The 6,778-nt window shown below is 42.3% G+C and overlaps 1 long non-coding RNA gene across 2 annotated transcripts; it reads left to right on the top strand.

Moving 5' to 3' along the window:
- The first annotated feature begins 478 nt into the window (after positions 1-478).
- Positions 479-4,712, top strand: LOC133368715 (uncharacterized). 2 transcript variants are annotated; one of them, XR_009758745.1, is made up of 3 exons: positions 479-578; positions 4,324-4,388; positions 4,501-4,712. It is a non-coding gene; the product is annotated as an uncharacterized LOC133368715 (long non-coding RNA). The 2 variants fall into 2 exon arrangements; XR_009758744.1 differs by lacking the exon at positions 479-578 and adding an exon at positions 2,699-2,786.
- The last annotated feature ends 2,066 nt before the right edge of the window (positions 4,713-6,778 follow it).

Here is a 6,778-nt window from a genome sequence, read left to right as displayed (position 1 = left end):
GGGTGTTGTCTGGGACTGAGAGGGTGGAGTTCCTGTTCCATGATCCACGCCAGTACTGGTTAGCAGGGAGTGATTTGTGGCCTGGGGTAAGGGATTGAAACCCCCACCACCATCTTGATGGCATCAACTCCTTATCCCAGGCCACAAATCATGTCCCGTGAACCGATGCTGGTGCAGATTGCAGAGTTCCACCCTCCCAGCCCCAGCCTATAGATTTCGACAGGGTCTGTTCTGAGTTGCAGAGGCCCTTGGGCCTGTGCCTAAGTAGGCCACCTGCTGGCGCTAGGCCTGTCACATAGCCCTGAACTCCTTGCCGCCTCGCTTTTTCCTCCCAGGAAGCAGCAGCAATACTGCCGCCAGGAAGTGAGCACTGCAGCTCTGCCCCACCAAATAAGCTGCTTCTGCCTCTGTTTGAAGGTGTCGTTTAGTTGAAGGATTGTTTGGTCCAAATCCAGGTTAAAGAGAAAGAACCCTGAGAGCGCCAAGCAGGAGCCTTGAAGTTGCCCAACAGTACTGAGCACCAGCATACCAGACTGAGCAGGCACACAACTTGCCTTGTCATAGCCTTCCCTGCTGTGGTATGTCATGTTTCTGTTTAAATTATTGCAATTATTTTTAAATTTGTGTCTAGACATATAAATCAATGTTTTATGAAAATCTGTGTCTTCTTGCCCTCTTTTATGGAGATGCATTTCTCTTTCTGGTGCCGCATAAGTGGCCACTTTAGGCACCAGTGTCCTCCTCTTCTGCGCCACCCATGCCCTGCTCATGACACTGCCCAGTTTCAGTTATTCAACCAGTGGAATGACTCCAGTGAATCCATCCATGTATCTGCTATGGCAGGTGGCATATCTGCCAACATAGAGGGATTTCTGCTAAATCCACCCCTCAGACCTTCAGCATAGGATTGCACCGAAAACATGGCCTCCATCAATTAGATCAATGGTGCGGAAACTCAGGCCCACGGGCCAAATGTGGCCCTCCAGGCTCTCCTCAGGCCACGCTGTTCACTGGCCTTAGTTCACACGCTGCTTGAACGTTTTTGCCTGGCTGGAATACATCCTTGAAGTCTGATAATGCCTTTTCCTTGCCTGGATAGAACGGCTGTGTAACTGTGTTTAGAACTGAACTACTGTACAAAGGTAAAATGTACATGCATCTCTCTGTCCACTGGCATCTCTGGCCCTGCCCACAACTGGCATGCAGCCCCTGGAAGGTTGCTCAGAAGGGAATGTGGACCTCAGGCTGAAAAAGTTTACTCACCCCTGAATTAGACTGATGAAAGCAAGGATGGGGAACCTATGGCCCTCCAGATGTCATTGAAGTACAGGTCCCATCTCACGTCACCTCACCATTGGGTCTCACAGGAGTTAAAGTTCAACAATGTCTGGATGACCAATCCAGGGTTAAGGATTCCTGCATTGCGCAGGGGGTTGGACTTGATGGCCTTATAGGCCCCTTCCAGCTCTACTATTCTATGATTCTATGATTCAGTTCTAGGCAGGCTTATTTGGGAGTATCTCAGAGTTGCCAGCTTTTGAATTGGCTCATGTTGCTTAACAGCAGTATGGTCTGCAGCAGTTGATCTTGTTTAACTTCAAGGCCCTAAAAAAGCTTCCCCTGTTGATTTCTGCATATCAAATCCCTGTTAAAGAGCCAGCAAGTTGTTTTCTGACAAGCTGTCAACTACAGAGAACTTTAATATTTATTAGCGCGTATAATCAGTAAGGTCTATTGAATGTAGCCATCTTTGCTTTGGCAACAGTTAAATCTCCCCATTTTGTTAGGTATGCGTGTAGCTGATTGCAAATTTGAGAAATAATGTGGATAAATTTAAGCTGTCACCAAAAACATGCAACTTGTGTTTTATTTTACTCCTTTCTGTTGCTGTTGTTATTCTGGATTGTAAACTCTGTGAGGCAGGGACTTGTCCTCTTGTACTTTGCAAAGAACCATGTGGACTGACAGAAATAATAATAGTTTTCGGTAATCCAGTATTGTGAGACCAATATTGAAGGGGATTTTATAAGAGCCAATTATCCTGTTTTATTGGTAGGCATGGCCCAGATTTCAGTTTCTGTTTCACAAAAGTGATTCCACTGGATAACTTTGTAATGCTCTTTTGATTTGTCAACATATTTTACAAGCATGAGATGAGAAAAGGCAAATGGTATGTCTAAAGCCACCCTGTATTTTTTAAATTGTCTTTATTTTTTAATCAAATTCATACTTTTTTGATATTAATGGAGGTACATTCTGCTAGGGCTAACATTTTAAAGAGACTTGGGCTGCATACACACCATACATTTACAGCACATTTAGAGCACACGACGTACCCCAAAGGATCCTGGGAACTGCAATTTGTTAAGGATGCTGGGAATTGCAGCTCTGTGAGGTATAAACGACAGTTCCTGGGATTCTTTGGGGGAAGCCATGTGCTTGAAATGTATGGTGTGTACTGTACATAGCTGTGCTGTACCATTCAGACACCGTTACCTGCCTTCATCTGTACACCCCCCCTTTAAGCAGTCCAGCCCCACCGTGCCACACTGCCTGAAGGTTGCTTCACTCTGCTGCATGGCAGGGCTGGTCTGCTTAAATTAGCTGATCACTCCCACCCTTTCAATTTCCAAATCACCAGGGCCCTCCAGGGGAGCTCTTTCCTCCTCAGATTTATTTGTGCATGTCCAGGGTTAGCCTTGCTACCCCAGCAGCAGGTTCTAGCATGCCTTCCTTGTTGCCACCCACCTCAGGCTTCAGAACATTACAGTTCTGGCTAGGCTGGGGTGAGTTGTCATGGCAACGGAGGATTTGAAATGCCTTTTGGAGTATGCGCTGAAGCAGTGCTGAAAAGGACGGATGGAGTTAGATGGGGTGGGGAAAAGAGGGCTGGAGTGAGTTCTCCCTCTCGACGATAGTGTGTTGTGGATGGCGTGGATCGTTTTTCTAATCTCTTGCAGATGGTCTGTGGTTAATCCTATTAAAAGCTGAAAAATAAATTACATTAGAGAGAGGGGAGAAAGTCCTAATTTTGCTGACGGGTTTTCTTGGTGACACAGTAAAAGCTAGCTCTCCAAGGTAGAATCAAGACTTGGCACCTGGCCCAAATCCATCCCAGACAGGTTCTAGCCTCCTTCTCTTGCTATCACTTTTATTGCTCTACAAATTATTTGTACCTGGGCAGAGCTAGAATACCTGTTCTGAATTAGGCCCTGCTATACAGATCACAAGGGCTTTGTTATGCAATGCCAAGGCACAGAATGTGTTATCCGGAGATAATCCCAAGGTTTGCAGGGAGATTAGATGATGTTGGCTATTTAACCAGCTTTCATTCTTACTTGTTTGCAACCAAGAGGTCTTTTGTATCTTTAAAAGTTGTGCAAGGGGGAGGGAGAATTCCACCTTGTGGTTTTTCCCATTACAGGGTTGCAAGAACACCTGTACTTGGCTGACTTTCTTTTCTCCTAAAGATACTGGATCAGTCTCAGGGATTGAACCTGGCAAACCTAGTTAGATGATACGTCAAATCAAATGTTGCTATCCCACCCACTTTCCAGTGCATTTCCCTATTGCTTTCCTTATTGCAAAAAGTCTGAACTTTTTGGGAAGTGGGTTTGTTGCACAAGAGTCCTTCCAATCAACTATAATTTTGCAACCTGAATTTGCCAGCATGCGGCTGAATCCCAACAAAAGGTAGCGTAGCAACAGTCTGGAAGTGTGGCCGTTTCCACAAAGAAAATTCTGCCGATTTGGGTTGGTTTTGGTTCTGTTTGTTGCTGTTTGCAGATCAGGGACCTGACTATCTTAGATAGGTAGCTATTGTTAGAATTACTGACATAATGAAAGCGAAGTATTCTGAACACCCTGTAAGTTATATAAATTATATTTTTTTAAATTACTAATGTGTTTTGCTTTAAATATTCTTTGGATGCTTCCACACTACATATTTAGTGTAGAATTCCTATGCTTGTTCGCTCCTCGTAACACTGCCATCCCAATCATTATCATCTTGAATTTACCCAGTGGATCCTTTCCCCCCCACCAGATCATTATTTTCCAATAAAAATGGAAGAGTAATACATTCTGCACATGTGTACATGCCCTTAGGACTACTCTTCCATTCTTTTAAAGAGGCTTGCCCTCTGTGTGTGCTGTGCATGTACATAGTGCTCGTGGTGTGCATATATGTGTGTTATGTAACTGTGAGTGATATGCAACAAGGACTGGAAAGTTAAGATCTACCTTAACAAAAAAGCTTTGATTTATTAATGTTTATTATTATTACATTTTATTAAATTTTAATTTTAAATTATTTTTATGCAGACATTTTGACTTTTTGAACTGCTAACACATCAGCCCTTATCAATGAAAGTAATATACTGTATTAGGTAAGTGGGTTTACAATATCCTCTTCCAACAAACAGCTGTTTTTTTTAATCCAGAGACACTCACCATTAGTAATTAATGTTTAAACATATTTTTATCTTTTGCCCTTTACAGTGTATGCCTGTTAAGTCACAAGGCCACTGAAGAAGACTCTTTGTCAAAACACGTTTAGCTGTACTCTGTTTTTGTATTGTATAGGCATTGATTTATAATTACCATCTGCAGAATGTTATGGCTGTATTCTGTTTTTTTGTATTTCATCTTATATGGGCATTAATTCAATACCACATGCAGAATTTTAGCAGTGATTTTATATTGGTTCTATATATGTGCATTAAATGTTTACTATACTTTATTTTGTGTTTTATATGTGCACCTTTACTCCTTTCTGAGCACTGTGAGTGATATAGCCATGCCCACTTTTGCATGTCACCCCAAGAAGGTCAGCTGAGAGGGGAACGTGACCCTTGGGCTGAAGAAGGTGAACCACCCACTCCTGGGATAGAGCTTTCACATGGCAATGGTGCATTGAGCAGGTGAACATATTACATGAGAGCACACACTCACCATAACCTTCACAGTGGCTATAATAGGAACATAGGAAGCTGCCTTATACTGAATCGGACCATTGGTCCATCTAGCTCAGTATTGCCTACACTGACTGGCAGCAGCTTTCCAAGGATTCAGGCCAGGGTCTTTCCTAGCCCTACCTGAAGATGTAGCAGATTGAACCTGAGCACTGAACCTCTACTGCTGAGGTACGGCCTTACCCTCATTTTATTGCCCTGTTTATTTTAATCAGTTTTTTGCTTCGTACTAAAAGGGTTTTCCAGCTATATGTATATATTTTTAAATATTATTGTTGTTGTTATAAGACTTATTAGTCGCTTGATACCCAAAGGTTCCAAGTGACTTACACAATGTTAAAACAAAAACAAAACACTCTATAAAAACATTAAAGTACTAGTGAAATACTTTTTAAATGAAAAATAGCTATAATGCTAATTTTTAAAAAAGATGGGGGTGGGGAAAAATCTTTCTGGTCACCACCATTTTAGCAAAGTCATTAATGGGGCAATTGGAAACGGTTTCTCAAATCTTTTTTAAAATTTATTTATTTATTTATTTTATTTTATTTATATACCGCCCTAAGCCCGGAGGCTCTCTGGGCAGTGTACAAAAAGATAAAAACCAGCACAATATATAAATACAATAAATCAAGAAACAAAACAAACAAACAACAAAAGAACCAAACAACGTCCAAAATACAGAAATGCTGTTAAAATACACTTTAAAATGCCTGGGAGTATAAAAAGGTTTTCACCTGGCGCCGAAAAGATAGTAGCGTCGGCACCAGGTGCACCTCATCAGGGAGACTGTTCCACAGTTCGGGGGCCACCACTGAAAAGGCCCTAGCTCTAGTCACCACCCTCCGAGCTTCTCGATGGGATGGTACTCGGAGGAGGGCCTTAGATGTTGAGCGCAGTGTACGGGTAGGTTCATATTGGGAGAGGCGTTCCACCAGGTATTGCGGTCCCATGCCGTGTAGGGCTTTATAGGTCAAAACCAGCACTTTGAATCTAGCCCGGAAACAAATAGGAAGCCAGTGCAGACGGGCCAGAACAGGTGTTATATGAGCGGACCTTCTGGTCCGCGTCAACAATCTGGCCGCTGCATTCTGGACTAGCTGTAGTTTCCGAACAGTCTTCAAGGGCAGCCCAATGTAGAGCGCTATAACACTTTTTATTTTTAGTGGTATCTCACTAATATTATGATATATATATTTAAAAGCAATAAAAGCAGTTTAGCGCAAAGTAAAAATAGATTTTTAAAAATAAGTGAGATGATAAAATGGCACCCACCACAAAAGTTATAATGAATATATGCTGAGTTTCAAATGGACGCTCAGGTGAACTGGACCTTCTACTTCCTCACCCATAGCAGGTATGTCACAACAATAAATGGTGTGGACAACATTGTGGGATGAGGATACAGAAAAAGTGCAACATCCCTAACAGTATTGAGCGTCAATAGTGACTGGACAACTAGCCAGATGGGCGACTTAGAAATCTAATAAATAAATAAATAAATTGCAGTTCTGCTTATACTTTACAGCAGAACAATCATTGTTAGTGCTAGGAGCTACTTGTCTGGAAGCATCCTTTGTCCTTCTAGGGTTTGTAATATCCAGCTGGTACTGAATATGCATACAAAAATGGCTTATTTTATCATCTTTTATATGCTGAGAACCAATAAAAACCCCTCAGTTTTGATGTGTGAACGAAAGGCAATCATGATGTTCTCCATACAGGGGTTACTATAGTTCTCCTCAGTGAGAGCTGGAACAGTGCCATCTGCTCTGAAGGGCAGGGTGTGCGAGTGGTGTTTGGCA

The sequence above is a fragment of the Rhineura floridana genome, chromosome 12 (assembly GCF_030035675.1).
Source record: "Rhineura floridana isolate rRhiFlo1 chromosome 12, rRhiFlo1.hap2, whole genome shotgun sequence".
Taxonomy (NCBI): domain Eukaryota; kingdom Metazoa; phylum Chordata; class Lepidosauria; order Squamata; family Rhineuridae; genus Rhineura; species Rhineura floridana.
The sequence above is the reverse complement of the archived record's forward strand: the minus strand, read 5'-3'. Positions and strand labels throughout refer to the sequence as shown.